General features: G+C 35.7%; 2 long non-coding RNA genes across 2 annotated transcripts in view; one reads left to right on the forward strand and one right to left on the reverse strand.

Moving 5' to 3' along the window:
- Positions 1 to 16,531, reverse strand: part of LOC116422345 — a 68,237-nt gene that overhangs the window by 41,760 nt on the left and 9,946 nt on the right. The gene's annotated exons all lie outside the window — the stretch shown is intronic.
- Positions 6,134 to 16,531, forward strand: part of LOC116422344 — a 38,785-nt gene continuing 28,387 nt past the window's right edge. Inside the window, exons 1-3 of the long non-coding RNA XR_004232938.1 lie at positions 6,134 to 6,597; positions 9,701 to 9,755; positions 12,677 to 12,749. This is a non-coding gene — a long non-coding RNA (uncharacterized LOC116422344). The remainder of the gene's footprint in view (positions 6,598 to 9,700; positions 9,756 to 12,676; positions 12,750 to 16,531) is intronic.

The following is a 16,531-nucleotide window of genomic DNA, read 5'->3' on the forward strand; positions in this document are numbered from 1 at the left end:
CCTGGGAAGTGAAAACTAAAACTAAAACAAAAAACATTCAACATTCTATGCTTTGTACATTGACAGCAAAGAAGAGGAAATCAAAGATAACACATTTATATGGCTTTGGTTACTCTATTTGTCAAATAATAATACAGAGGTATATACTATTATAAATACATGACACAACAAGGCTAGATTTCCTCTAAAAGGGAAATCTTAGAACTGTGAATGCCAAAGCACAAACAAGACCAGAATTGTTGGAGCAAATGAATATAGATACAAACACTAACACCATCGCTGAGCCAGACCAAGCTTCAGGTTATATGAATGACTTCACACAAGACCGGAAAGGGTGTATGTAACTCAGAGGCATGCTCTAAGCACAGTTCTCAAGAATAAGAAATAACATCTTTTGCAGATTTAAACTTCAGTTTGGTGGAAAAGTCTTTTTTCTGGTGCTGATTCACCCAGGATGTGGCCAAGAAAAGCACCAATAAAAATGTCCGTGGAGTTTACAATAAACACAGTGGCATGGCAAAGACATAGGGCTCTGAATCTTTCCTGAGTTTTCCACCCAAAGTCTGCTTAACTGTGGTGATAAAAATCTGCACTCATTCAGGCTAAAAAGGTCAAGATGAACTAGACACCACTTTTACAGGAAATGAGTAATGGCCAGACTAGTGGGTTTAGTTTATGTAGGTATTGGGGAAATTCTTAATCCAAAAAAAAAAAAAAAAAAAAAGTACTTCTTACATCGTGGGTGGGGATTTCCATCCCCAAAAGGCTTCCAGCTGTTTAAGAGGTATATGAGTACCTGAATGGGACAGAACTCCCTCAGCAAAATCCACAATTGAAGACTTCTTGAAACTCTCTTTTCTCCCTGTCAACATATCATTGTTTTGGAGGGAGGCAGTCAGGGTTAGTGATTTACCCATGGTTACACAACTAGTAAGTGTTCGAGGGTCATATTTGAACTCATGTCCTCCTTACTCCAGGACAAGTACTCTATCCACTGCACCACCTATCTGTCCTGATGTATCATTTTCTACCTACTTCTTCCACTTAAACTTGCTCCAAATCCTGAGAATTTCTGAATAGTTGGAATAAAAGGAGAAATATCAACATTTTCTCCCTTTCCTGAATGCATAGGAAGGAATTGTTATCAGTCTTCAGAGTCTAAGCTGTGAGACAGTATTAGGTAAGATTATGTTATAAGGAGGTATTTGGGGGCTTTTAGTAGCTAAGTCTGTTTAAATGTAATTAAAATGGTTATAATAATTTGATGGAAATAATAAACTGATATGATCGATAGTCTTTATATTTGGTTTTATATGATATTGTATAATATGATAAAATATTGACAATCATAGCTGACTCAATACTTTGAGGTTTATAAAGAACTTTTAACGTATTATTGTATTTGATCCTTCCAACAACCCTATGAGAATGATACTGTTGGTATGATTGTTCTTATCTTATTTATAATATAAATGAGGCTCAGAAATTAAATGGTTTTCTAGTGGTCACTCAGCACAAAGTATAAAAAGATAGGATTCAATCTCAAATCTCTGCTAATTCTATTGCTGTTGCTTATAAGAAATAGGAAGAAAACTTGCTTGGGAATCAGGAGATCTGTACTTAGCTGTGTATTCTTAATCTAATTTTCTTTATCTATAAAATTTATCTATAAAATTTTGGAATAGTTGATCTGTAAGTGTTTTGGCCCAACAATAGGTGCTGAAGAGGGGAAAAGGAGGAGGGTTATTGTGCACTCCAAATCAGTCTGTGATGGATTGATCAGTAAACAGTAGTGAGAAAATGGTTGTTAGTGGACACACAGAAATAGAAAAGCAAGAAATATTTACCAGTTTTAATTTATGGTTTTTTGCTAAGAAATCATTCTGTTGTCTTATAGGAAAAGACACAGTTATCTACTGTAAGTGCATAGAAAAGAGTTATCCAGAAATGTTCACCAATTAGGTATAGTTCAGGAGATTTTAGAATTCAATGGGGATTGAAATGGGTTATGAGGAGAGTATAAATATCCAAATCACTTTCTACCTACCCATCTTTCCCTATGAATTATCTGAATTTTAAGCTTCCCTTTTGTGCCAATGTCAATTAATTAATGATCATTAATCTGTTAATGCTGATAAAATGGTCCTTTCCAGTTTAATATTTCAAGATTCTTAATCCAGCTAACTTTCAAGAGTTTTCTTTTGAAGCTGTTAATTCTTGAAAACAAAATGTTCACAGAAATTAACTCAAATAAAGGTTTGATACATATATAGAGAATTGATATAAATATGTAAGAACAAAACACATTCTCCAGTAAATAAATGATTTAAAAATTATTAATGGGTAGTTTTTAGAAGAAGAAATGTAAGCTGTTAACAGTCTTTTATAGAAACTCCCCAAATCACCAATAACAAGAGAAATATAACTTGTATAAGATTTACCCTCATACTTTCCAGGTTTACAAAGATGACAAAATACAAAAATGGTAAATGCCAGAATGGCTTTAGGAGTTCAGGCACACTAATACACTGTTGGAAGCTTTTAACTGATCTCCTTTTAAAAAAATAATTTGTGGGGCAGCCAGTGGTACAGTGATAGAGTACCAGCCCTGAAGTCAGGAGGACCTGAGTTCAAATCTAGCCTCAAACACTTAACACTTCCTAGCTGTGTGACCCTAGGCAAGTCACTTAACCCCAATTAACTCAGCAAAAATAAAATTGGAATTATACTTGTACAACCTATATAAGTTGTGATGATCTGTATCCCATCTCCCACTCTGACTGACAAATTAGGTATCAGATGATACTGATAATGATATGTGCCAAAACTAAGCTAGTTACATCTCTCAAGATTTTCTAATGTCATAGTTGTCAGATATAGATATAATGGGGATTCATTTTACTTAAATATACTTCTCTATTATAAGTAAAAATCTTGTTGAGATGACTGGGATGAGGAAATTATTGGAAAGTGAGAGTAATATTTATAAAAAGAAAATCAAATGGAAACAATGAAATATTTTAAAGGGGGCATCTTTTTTTTTTTTTTTTTAAAGAAAAGCTCTCTTTGCATTAGCTGAAATTAAGACAATTCAGTATTTCTTGTTATAAACTTGATGAACATCAAGACACAAATACTCAAAGAACAAAAACACAATTATGCATGAATATATATAATATGTATATGTAGATTCTTTATAATTCATAAGTTTTTTATCGTAAATTTACTTTTTCCAAATAATAACAAAATGACCTAGCTTGTTCCCTTCCGAACCGCTTTTTCCTTTCCTATGAATTTTCCCAGATTTTGTTGCAAATAATATTATGTAATACATAGTAATAATGGCTATGTATAACCTTCTTTAAATCTTTCTTCATACCACACTATTTACATCTATCCCATTTCTCTTTATTCTGTCATTTTTTGTGACAATATTTTCTCCTTAATAATTTGTGGGGTTACAGGATTTAGAACTGAAAAAGAATTTTATTAGTCTATTCCATTCATTTACTGTAATTTGTTCATACATTCCCCCTTCATTAGATACATGGGTAGTTTTCATCTTTTGTTATTTCAAACAATGCTGCTAGGAATATTTTTGTAAATATATCATCTGAATAATTAGAATAAATATATTCATAATATCTACTTCATTGAATTGTTCTGAGGTCCCAAAAGATTTCAAATGCTTTGCAGACTTTAAAGTACTATATGAATGGCAATTATTGTCATCATCACTATTGTGATACTTATCTTTTTCTGTCAGTTCCATCCTTGGAGTATAGGCTTGTTATTTTCCTTACATGACAGGCAGTGAGAAAAAGAAAAAGTATAGTAGCCATTCTAAAAATCTGGTCAGGGACAAAAGTACATCTGAGACTGTCCAGGTAGAAAACTAAAGAAATGACCAATGGTCATTGCCTCACTGAGGGAACCCTTTGGTACTCAAGGGAGTCCAGGGCACAAGAGGAAGATAGAATTGCTAGTAGCTCACCAGCTTGTTCCATGATATACTTTTTGGTCCCCATTTTGTTTGGTCCATACCATTCACAGCTCCCTTCTTCTGGGCCTTTGGCTTCACAATGCCCCTTTTTGGTTGGTTGGCAATAAATGGTCATAAACTCCTGTGTGGAGAGTCTTTGAAGCAATCTTGACCAGCAAGTCTGAAATCTTTCTTGATTTACTCATGTCTCTCCCTTGCTATACTTTTTTGAAGACTGTCACTGAAGTTCAATGTCAAGAGTAAAAATATCTACAGTTACTTCCAGTGTCTCACATTCCCATAATAATATCACCAGGGTGCTGAGAAAGAATTATGGTTTTTTATCCACTTTTATTTTTACAATGTGGATGACTAGGCAGATATCTTTTAAATTACAATGAATCTCTTTGTAGAGACCCTAGAGTGTTCTGTGGCTTGATGTAATTAGCCACAATGTCATTTACTAAAAGGAAATATGGTAATTATACCATTAACAGGCAATTCCTCTTTTATTTAGTCAATGCAATTAATTCAACAAGCACTTACTAATCACATAATATGTGAAAGGTTAGTTGAATATCATCTATGACACTGGTGAAGATCTTTGTTAAGCATGTTACCATTAACACCAAATGTATCACTGAACATTATCTCTACCTCTATTTTAAATTCTTGTGTGATTTTAACATGAATATCTGAGATATCTTACTAGAGGAAATCTTTTAAGAATATGTTTTGCTCCAGAGAGTCAAAGCTTTCTTGTAATCAACAAATAATGGAGTATATGTTAAAATCTTTACATTAGGCAGTTATGTGACTAACACTATAGTTTAATATAAAATTCACTTCAAATAAAAGCATTAATTAAACTGCAAGATGCTATCTTAGACATGGGGCATAGAAAGAAGAAATAAACAATAGTTTCTGCTCTCAATGAATTTGCATTCTACTGAGGGAAGTTTAAGTGTAACACTAGTAAGTGGAAAGTTTTACATCTTTTCTGCATCTTCCCTTTTTTTGAATGGACAGAACTGAATTTTACTTTGGTCTGCCCACAACATTTTTATTTTTCACTTCAGAGGCTGTTGAAATAACAAGATTTTGTTACAACCACTAATTTTTTTAGTCTAAGGGCAAAGTAAAGATCCTTAGATCCATGAGGGCTCTATCTTTGCTGTTTTCTGAAATTTATATCAGATAGAAAATTATTAGAGGAATCAAATAGTTCAGAGCTTCTGGTCACGGAAACTCTTTACATTCAGGTAGAGATTTGAGGTTTGACTCTCGGTTCTAACATACATTTTTGTGTCTTTCTAGTTAGCTTCTTTATGTCTGAGGCAAAATCAGGATATAAGAAATGTTTAGAAAGAAATCAGAGAATATATATCTTAAAAAAAAGAGAGAAGACATGTGGAGAGATCTCCTTTAATCCTTAAAATGAAGTGAGTTATCATGTGCAAAAAATGAGGCATCCATTTTTGTAGGGGTCAAGAACTAAAATTGAGTGGATGCCCATCAGTTGAGGAGTAGCTAGATAAGATATGGAATATGAATGCAATGGAATATTGTTGCCCTATAAGAAATGATGAGCAAATTTATTTCAGAAGAATCTGGAAAGATTTACATGAATGGATGCTGAGTGAAATGAGCTAAACCAAGAAAACACTGCACATAGTAACAACAAAATTATGATGAACAACTGTGATGGATTTGGCTTTATCAATAAAGCAATGATTCAAGACAATTCCAGTAAATTTAGGATGGCAAGTGCCATGCACATGAAGAGAGAGAACTATGGAGACTGAATGTGGGTCAGCAAAGCATAGTATTTTTACTTTTTTGTTGTTATTTGTTTGCTTCTTTTTTTCTTTCTTGTGTTTTTTTCCCTTTTGATCTGATTTTTCCTGTACAACATGACAAATATGGAAATATATTTAGAAGCACTGCACATGTTTAACCCATATTGCTTGCTGTCTTGAGGGGGGCGGGGGTAATGGGAGAAAGAGGGAGAAAATTTTGGAATACAAGGTTTTGCAAAGGTGAATTTTTTAAAATTTTAATAAAAGCTTTTTATTTTCCAAATACATGCAAAGATAGTTTTCAACAACAAAGGTGAATATTGAAAACTACCTTTGTATGTATTTGGAAAAATAAAATACTATTTTTAAAAAATGAAGTGAATATAAGGATAGCTTTAAGTCAGGTCCCAGAGTCCCACAGCCCACTTCTAACTCCTTCTCTGCCACAACTCAGTGTCACCCAATTTTAGTTTCACCTTTTTGGTTCCCCCATACTGATAATTATTTTTTATTTGTCTTCTTAAATTCTGTGCAAAGCAAAGGATGTTCATTGGTGCTACTTAGCTCTTGAAGTTTTATTCCTTCCTCTCAATCTGTTTCTCACACATTGTGTCTATCCCTTTAAGAACCCAGGGCACTACTTAAGTCTGCCTTCTGATCCAGAGAACGTGATAGTCCTAAATGCTTGTTCTGAACTAGAAATCTCAGAATGCCAGTCAGTTTTCAAATCCCTATTACAGAAGACAATACAAGCATGCAAAATTCCCTAAATCCTGGATGAATCAGGAGACTCTTCCTGTATAAAGAGAAAACAAGGTAAGTTTTGAAAGAAGCTAAGGATCTTGAGGCAAAGGTAAAGAAATTATATATTTTAAAACAATAGGCAAGCCTGTGAAAAGGAATAATAGAAGTGGGATGCCAAATTTGGGGAACATCAAGTCATTTGGTTTGGCTGAAATAATATATGTAAAAGAAAATAATTAAAAATAAGTCTCTTAAGCAATTTGGAACTATGTCCAAAGGGTTATCAAACTGTGCATACCCTTTGATCCAATGTGTCTCTACTGGAATACAGTGCATCCCAAAGAGATCATTAAAGAGGGGAAAGGACCCACATGTGCAAAAATATTTGTAGCAGCCCTTTGTGTAGTGGAAGGAACTGGAAATTGTGATGTCCATCAGTTGGGCAATAGCTGAATAACTTATAGTATATGTATGTTATGGAATATTATTATTCTATAAGAAACTATCAGCAGGATGATTTCAGAAAGGTCTGGAAATACTTACATGAACAGATGCTAAATGAAGTGAGTAGAACCAAGATAACATTGGCAAAAAGATTATGTGATGATCAACTCTGATGTCTTTTCAACAATGAGGTGATTCAGGTCAATTCCAATGGACTTATGATAGAGAAACCCATCACTATCCAGAGTAGTATTTGCACCTTTTTTGTTGTTTGCTTGTTTTTTCCCCTCTCTTTCTCATTTTTTTCCTTTTTGATCTGATTTTTTTTTTTTTTTTTGGTGCAGCAAGATAAATGTGGAAATATGTTTAGAAGAATTGCATGTGTTTAGCATATGTTGGATTTCTTGCTGTATAGGGGAAGGGTGTGAGGAAAAGGGAGGAAGAAAAACTTGGAACACAGGACTTTGCAAGGATGAATGTATTTTGAAAATAAAAAGCTATTATTTTTTAAATAAATAAATTTTTAAAAAGAAAGAAAAACTAAATCTTTAAAGGTAGACAAGAGGCAGACTCTGAAAGGTTTTAAATCCAAAAGCATAGAATTTATATTTTGCCATAGATGTGAAAGCTTGTTGAATAAAGGAATGGCATGGTCAACATGGTTTTTTGAAGGTTTGGAACCTTATCTTGCCATCTGTCAGAAAGATGGATTGGATAAAGGAATGACTTGAAATAAGGCACTAAGATAGTGTTCGGAACGGCTCAGGAGAGCTTGAATGAGAGGCTAGAATGAGAATGATAATTAAGTGAGTAGGGAGGGTGGAGAATCTGAGTTAAAAGGTTAGTGTAAAAATTAGCAAGACTAGACAAATGATTACTTATGTAGTCTGAGCTAGAGGAAAAGTCTACTGTACTTCTCAGCTGACTTCACTTACTTAAAGATTGGTGATATCCTCAAAATAAATTGGGATGATTGATGGAAAAAGTCAGTTTAGGAGTTTCCACTTTGTATCTGCTGCTCTGCCTGCAGATACTCTATGGAGTATCTCTATGGAACAAAATGTTTCTCCCAAGATAAGCTCATCACAAGCTTTGATTAATACTATCTCTCTCAGCTTCCTCTCCTCTCTGATTGGACAGCTGGAGGGTGAAGTATAAAAGTCCTCCCAATGCCTTTTGTTACATAGGACAGAAACTGGACTCTTAGCTCATTCCACTTTGTATCTGCAACTTTGGTTTCAAATTTACAGAATAAGATGGTCCTAGAGATAGGTAAATAAGATGGTGATAGGTACCTCCTAATATCCCTTTCCTTTTTTCTCCTCATTTGATGTGTTGACCTCCCCCTTTAAAATGTAAGCCCTTGAGAGCAGGGACTGTCTTTCTTTTTGTTAATTATATCCCCAGAGCTTCGGGAAAGTCCAAGTATATAGATTTAGAAGTCCTCTCTATAGAGAACAGAGCTAGCAAAGAGATGGAACAGCATAATTGATAAGGAGATGACCATAAAACCAGAAATACTCTATTCAAATCCCACATCTGCTGCATAGGTAAAATAACTACAATTATTTTACCTGCATTGGCAACTCTAAGACTATAAGTTGTAGAGAAGCAGCCAACTTATATTGATAATGGGAATTTTCTCACTTGTTCTCAATGTCAATGAAATTCATAGGTCTAGTACCTTTTTTCTGTGGCAGACTGAGATAGGAGCTAGAGCCATAATTATTGACCCCATGGTAGCTGATGAGGTCAAGTGAGGGAGTATAAAGAAAAGAGGAGAAAGTCTAGGATAGAACTTTGTAAGACTTGTAAGATAAGATGTCAGGATGTGATGATGTAGCAAAGACTACTGAGAAGGAAGGGTAAAAGGGCCACGAGGAAGCCCCATCATCAAAACTCAAAGAGAAAAGAATATATAGAAGGAAGGACTAGTTTAGAGTATCAACAATTGTGAAAGTCACAAAAAATAAGAACTAAGAAAAGGCCATTATATTTATAACTAAATAATCATTTGGAACTTTGGAGGGAGTTGTTTCAGTTAAATCATAGACCTTAGAGACTGCATCATCACCACCACCACCACCACCATCACCAATATTTATATGTGCTTACTGTATCCCAGGTACTATCCTAAGCACTTGGCAATTATTATCTCATTTGATCCTCACAAGAACCCTATGAGTTAGGTGCTATTAATATCCTGAGTTTAGTTACCTGCCCGAAGTCACAGAGTTGGTAAATATCTGAGGCTAGATATGAACTCAGATCTCCCTGACTTAGGTCCCTGCTTTTTAATCCATTACACCACCTTGCTATCCCAAGATCTTTCTATCTGAGCCTATAACCAGGAGTTCCTCTATGGAGTACAAACTCAACATGTTCAAAATAGAACCCATTATCTTCTTCCTAAAACCTGTTCCTTCTCCAAAATTCCATATTTTTACTGAAGGTAGCACTACAGCTCTTTCAAGCAGATTTCCAACTTTAGTTTTCAAGGACTGAAAGGAACCTCAGAAATCATGTAGCTCAGAGCAGGACTACGGGTGTGTGTGTGTGGGTGTGTGTGGGTGTGTGGGGGTGTGTGTGCGTGTGTATATATCTACATATGTATACATAAATATATCCTTTCTTAACTATAGCCTGCTTGAGAGTGATGGGAGAAATGGAAAGGGGGGAAAATATATTTTTTTAAAAAGAAACTATCTAGTTTAACCTCTTTGTTTTACAGATGGAGAAACTGAGGCCAAAGGAAGTAAAGTAATTTGTCCAGGATCACATTACTAGTAAGCATCAGAAACAAAATTTGAATCCAGTCTTTCAGTTACTCCTTTAGCCCCAGACTCAGTGCTCTTTCCATAGCCTTGGAACCTTCTACTTCTACTCCCCTAATCCAATCTATTTCTAATTTTTTTCTATTGCACTTCCATAGGATATCTCATATCTATTCCATTTATTCTACCTAGGTAGTCATTATTATAATTCAGGTTCTTATTACTTGTCCTCTATACCATTGAAATAGCCTCTGAATTGAGGTCTCTGCTTCCAATGTCTCCCATTTCCATTCCATTCTTCACATAATTATCAAAATGACATCTTCCGTTCAAAAACCTTTCATGGCTCCTTCTTGCTATCTATATCAGTTTCTTACATTTTCATTTAAAGCTCTTTCATACTCTGGCTTCAATTGACCTTATCAGAATTATTTCATATTACTCTTCATAAAGTCAATGTTTTAGCCATCTGAGAGACTATTCAATATCTCACTTTGATTTCTCTTTATTCACAGATATCAGCCTATACCTTGTGTGCATGCTTTCCCCATTCTGGTGCCCTTTAGAATTCTTTTTGACTTCCGAACTTCAATGCTTTTGCTAATCTTCTCTACTGTTCATATGTTTCAACTCAAATTATCTTTTGGTAACGCTGATCTCTTTGCTATTCCTCAGATACAACACTGGATGAAGCACTGGACCTAGAGTCAGAAAGATCTGACCTCAAATGCTTACTTGTTGTATTATCTCAGGCAAATCACTTAATCTATGTTTGCCTCAATTTTCTCATCTGTAAAATGGGGATAATTATCCTATATCTCTGCCAGAATTGTTCTAATGATCAAATAAGATACTTAGGATAGTGCTATATGATGCTATAAAAATATTAGCTGTTATTATTACTACACTACATCTTCCAACTCCTCATTTCTACAATTTCATTCAAATCTTATCTAATTTACAAAAAGCAAAAAAATCAAATCTTATCTAAATTCCCACCTTCTGCAAGAAACTTATCTGAATCCTCCTTAATCTTAGTGCCTTACCTTCAATTTATCCATTTATACCTCTTGTTAGCATATAGTTGTTTACATAAGTTTAGGACTTTCAAAGCCCCAAAAAAAGAATTTATATTTGATCCTAATCACAAAATAAGGTCATTGGAGTGTATCAAACAGGGTAGAAATGTGGGAAAATCACTTAGATTCTGTGTGGAGGATGGATCGGGGTAGACTGAGATAAATACATTAAAAAAAAAAAAAAAGTTAGGAGTCTATTGCATAGGACAAGTAAGAGGTAATGGCCTGAACTACAGAGTGTCAGTCAAATGAATAGAGACGTGAAATGTTATGAGGATAGAAATGACAAAATCTGGCACCCAATGGGATTTTTGGAACAGAGGAAAATGAGGAATTCAAGATAAAGCCTTAGTACAATTCCCTTTTAGAATGTACAGTTCCTCTGAGGTCCCTGAACTCTAATAGGCGATTGTGCTAATCTCAGGTTTCATTCTGCTGAATGAAAATAGGACAGAGGAATGCAGAGAATGTATAGGTAATTTATTCTCTGAACAGGAGCCCACACGTTAGATGGTTTGTGTTTCATGCAGACACTTGATGGAATTTATGATGTTTTATCGTGTCCAGAGTTTAAAAGAAAAAATATATGCTCCCAAAGCACATACTTGAATTACTTTCCAGAGACTGTTATTCTTCCTCTCATGCTGTTCAAAGAGACTGTGGTTTGAGTATGCTTGAATTAGCAGATAATTAGCTGTTCACTCCAGGATGGCCCATACCTGTGTGTGAGCAGAGACCTAACCCCCTTTTCCAACTCCTTCTTTCTCTCCTGGTTCTAGGGGCATGACCCTTTTTTTAGAAGCTACTAGGTGATGAAGTAACTAGAATGTTGTATCTGAAAGTCAGAAAAAAATAAGTTCAAGTCCATTCTCAGATACTTACTACCCTCTCTTTGCCTCAATTCTCTTAATTGTAATATGGGAATAATAATGGTATTGTGATTTGTGAGTAACTTGTAGAATTCTACTTTCATATAGAGGACAAAGACTTAGAGAAAGATCATATCAACTTGAAGAGGGGACCCCAAAACTCCAAAAATCCTTGAAGGAGAAAATCTCCTTTAACCCTGCCTCAGTGAGAGACCACCCCAGGGAATCAGATAAATTGGTTAACCTAGGTGGGGCTGGTTGAGTCCTGAGCTAAAGAATTCCAGCCCTATTCAAATGAAGATCTTCTATTCAATGAGCTCAAGCTGAATCCCAGATTGTAGAACTCCACCCATGAGTTTCCTTCAGCTTGTAGCTAAAATTCCTATTATAAGAGTCAATCTAAAATCCTCTCTTTGCAGAGGTTCCAAACATGCCAGCTATGCCATGTTTACTGTGCCAAGGAGCCTCTGTCCACTGGGATTCTTTTCCAGTGCCACCCTCTCTTTACCCTCACCTATTTCCCTAACCAGACTTTATGCCTCTTTGTCAGGATTTCTAACCTTACTTCCAATCCCCATAATAAACCTCTTTTATCAGTCTAGGTTTTTGGGTCTGTAAATTCCTTCGTGCCGCCAAAAGGGAGTCCCCAAAACTCCCTACCTTTGTGCCGAATCCCAAGGGAGTGCAGGGGAGCCAAACCTCTCTTTCTGGTTCACTGAACCCCGAACCTGCCACTAGACCTTTATCATTTAACTCCCTGACCACCAGAAACCCTAATCTCATTTTGGTTCCCTAAATCTAGACCTTAACAAGCTAATGAAGTTAGTTGTACAAAACAAGATATTAAACCACTGAATTGATTGTTGTTTGTCCTTCATTCTCCAAGAGGACCATGACATTGGGGAGCTGGTGCCATGACATGCAGTGAGTTGGATTTAAGTGAAGGAAGGCTGTGTAAACTCACTTGACTCATTTCCCCCTCCAGAGCCTTCTGGGTCCAGTGACAAGAAAGAAATCAAAAGGACTGGAGATAATGATGATGGATAAAAGGAGAAAAGGTTAGCATTCCCACTGAATTGATAAACTAATAAAAATTGTATGTGACAGAATTGACCACAAAAACAATCAGAAACTTTCAGAGTAAGAAAAAGCAAAAAGGGGTTTATTATGATTTCACGAGAAAGGACATCTCCATCTGATAAGGTGTTTGTTAGCAACAAGGAGTGCAGAATATAAACTGCAAAACACTAGATTAAATAGCCTGCATGCAGAAGTCCTCCATCCCCTACTTGGTCTTTTCTCCCATTGTTTGGGGAGTTCAGGTTTATATTCCAGATATATATAAAATCTAACCCAGAAATAAAAGAATTCAAGTCAATAATAATTTAAATTTAAATTTCCCTAGAGAACTGCAATACAAGCAGGTATCCTCAGTTTAGAGAATTCAAAGCTATCATCACCTTTAAAAGAAGTACTTAAATGCTAATTAAGAGATGGTAGGAAACAGGAGGGGACAAACACCTGCAACTTTTAGCTATGGCTCTCTTTGTTATTATAAAGTTTCAAGTCACAATTAAAGAATAATTTAAGGTTATGTTCCCAAGAGAGTGGGAATTCCACACAAAATCAACTGAAAACAAGAAGTAGGTAAAAGGTAATTGCAAGCCCTGAGTGCTATGCTTAATGGATTTATTAATATTAACTTCTCCCTAAATGAGGAGTTTTCTGACATTTTGGTTGTATAAGGAGGAAGGCGAAACATATCAAGGAGGAACATGCCATAGGTGGGTCAGGAAGTCTGTTAACTTTGTCATCCACAGTCAGTGGGGCAATGAGGGAAGGATCTTGTGCTTCAGGAGAGGAAATAAAAAGACTCATTTTCCTGTTTATAACCACTGATTTTCCTGGGGACTGCCTTTGGACAGATCACCAGATTCTTGCAAGAACCATAAGTAAACAAACTTACTTCATTAACTCCTGAGGTCTTTTTATCTTTGTAGTGTATTTCTAACACTACAATTCATGTCCATATTCATGAGGGGGTTCAGTCATGTCCAACTTTTTGTGATCTTATCTGTGGTTTTCTTGGCAGAGATACTAGAGTGGTTTGCCATTTCTCTGGCTAATTTTACAAATGAGGAAACTGAGGCAAATATTGTAAATGAACTGCCCAGAGCCATATATCTAGTAAATGTCTAAGACCAGAAGATGAGTCTTCCTGACTCCTAGTCTAATTATCTATTTATTGTGTCACTTAACTTCCCCAATAATAATAATAGCACCTCCCTTTAAAATGGGGAATATCAACAGCATCTACCTTGAAATTCCCCTTTTAAATTTTTTTTCCTCTCTCAGGAACAGATCTAAATGTGAGAGAATAGGGGGAGTGAACTTGCCTAATGTGTTACCAAGCTCCTTGTTCCTAATTCATTCTTTTAATTCCTTTCATTCTAAGAGAAGGGAAGAGCAAATGAGTAGCTGTGGGTAAGAGGGATAGGCATTTAAACTTTCATTTGAGTTCTTGATCTGGCAGGTACATTTTGCTTTAGCCTCAGGAATGTGGAATAGGTGGGTCAAAATGACTACTATAATGTAAGAGCCAACCACTTTGCATTTGCTGTCTCCCTTGATGTTCATGATAATAGCACTTACCCAAAAAGTTGGTGCTGTTATCTCCATTTTAAAGTATTTGGGCTGAGGGAAAGGTGCAAAGGGATCCCTACTGTATATGAGAATTCTTGCAGGCCTCTATACTTTTGACTTAGAGAACCATTATCTATGATCTATTGTATTTTTATTGATTGTGTTAAGTATTTTTCAAGGATATTTTAGTCTGTTTTGGATGTCCTGGGGAGTGTGGCCACTTCAATCCCCACCTCCTCACCTCCAGGCTGGGTATTTGACACTTTTGCCATAGAATTTGGGTAGCCTTGGAAGGAAGAAATGATCACATTTGCTTATTCTAATTAGTTATTCAAGATGTGTAGATAGATAGATAGAGAGATATTCCCTTCCCTTCTCTTTTTTTCCTCTCTCTCTCTCTCTCTGTCTCTCTGTCTCTCTCTCTCTTTCTCTCTCTTCCCTTTTTATTCTTTTTCTCTCTATCCCTGTCTCTCTGTCTCTGTCTCTGTCATTCAACATTTCCAGCCCTAACCAATTCCACAAATCTATTACTATAAACAAGTACATGGGCTTGATACTTATAGTTCAGTTTTAGGGATCTCCCATGGCAATGATTTTGACTAAACATGCTGCCTCTGCCCTTAACCATGCCAGAAGTGGCAGACACTAATCCTTCTCAGGTACAAAAAGGAGAGGACTAGGGAGAGTGGGGTAATAGGAATGAGAATAGCTAGGAAGACTTGGACAGGTGATTGATTCACAAGTTACTCAGAGGCATAGACTCAAGGGGAATATGAATTATTGGATCAAAATTTAGAGTTGGAAGGGATCTCAGCATCCAACTTTCTCATTTTATAGGGGAGAAAAGTGATTTAATCATGTTCGATAAACAAACAAACAAATAAATAAATATTTGATGATTGCATCTAAGTCCAGGTTAAGAGTCAGGAAGACTCAATCCAATAGCTTAATTACTATATACAATATCTCTGATCTAAGTTGGGGCCAATCCTCTTTAATCTCTCCAGTTACTCCAAAATCAGATCTCACATAGTAAAATAAGGAGATTGACACTATTTAACCTCAAGAAACTATGGAGCAATAAAAGAAGAAATAGTCAAAGAATGAGTCAGGAATTCAAGAGAAAAGATGAATGAATTTAAAACCAAGATAACTTCTGGGGGCCAGGGAGGTGGTGAAGGTGAACCTAAAGGACACATTTTTATTTGTTGATGATACATGCTAGTTTACTTAGAGAATTCCAGAGAACTATCAAAAAATGGAGATAATTAAGATTTCAGCAAATGAAACAGCATGTAGAATAAACCCACAAAAATCCATAGAATTTCTATATGGCAATAATAAAACTCAGGACAAAGTAAAAGAAAAGTAATTTTAATTTAAATAACTGTAAAATGCATTAAATATTGTTATACCACAGTTCTCTTTTATTATCCTGAGTCAGTTTCCCTAATTATCTTGACCCAGTCTTGACTCAGTTTCTCTAAGTGTTCTGCCTCAGTTTATAATTCCCCTGAAAAACCTCCCTTCCCTTTTTATCAGAATATTTGATAGGGATAAAAGATCTTATGTTTTAGAATATCAGAATGCCTCTTCCCATCCCAAGCTATCAGAATATCAGATACCATCTTGTCAAGATGCCTCTCCCCATGTCTGGGGTTCCTCCCCCTATTATGTCATCCCCCTCTCCGGAGGCTCACCCCACCCTGTCAAGAGTCCTGTTCCCACTCTCAGAACCCTGACTCCACCTCTGCCTCAGTCTACCCCCTGAGCCTGAGCCATGTATATATATGTCATTGAGAACTCACATTGTTTGTTGGATTCTTGGAAACGATAGTCTCATTCAGCCCTGGGACCAAACCATGGATCCATTTGGTCCCAGTAAATCTCTCCCTTTTAAATAAATTATTAAATAAAAAATTAAATAAATTATAAATCTAATCTCTATCTTACCTCAGTTTCTCTAGCATTACAATACCTGAAAGCCAATCTGCCAAAAATTTCCATGTATATAATCATTGAAGAAGGGACCCCAAAACTCTAAAATTCCTTGAAGAAGAGATTCTCTTTGAACCCTGTGTCTGTTGGATCCTGCCCAATATTAGGATTCTTACAAAGTGATAAGTCACTTGTCTAATTTTAGCATTGTGCTTAGCAGTTCTCTAGTTCAGAGTTCACATCTTTCACACCTTTAAAA

Source organism: Sarcophilus harrisii, chromosome 3 (assembly GCF_902635505.1).
Source record: "Sarcophilus harrisii chromosome 3, mSarHar1.11, whole genome shotgun sequence".
NCBI lineage: Eukaryota > Metazoa > Chordata > Mammalia > Dasyuromorphia > Dasyuridae > Sarcophilus > Sarcophilus harrisii.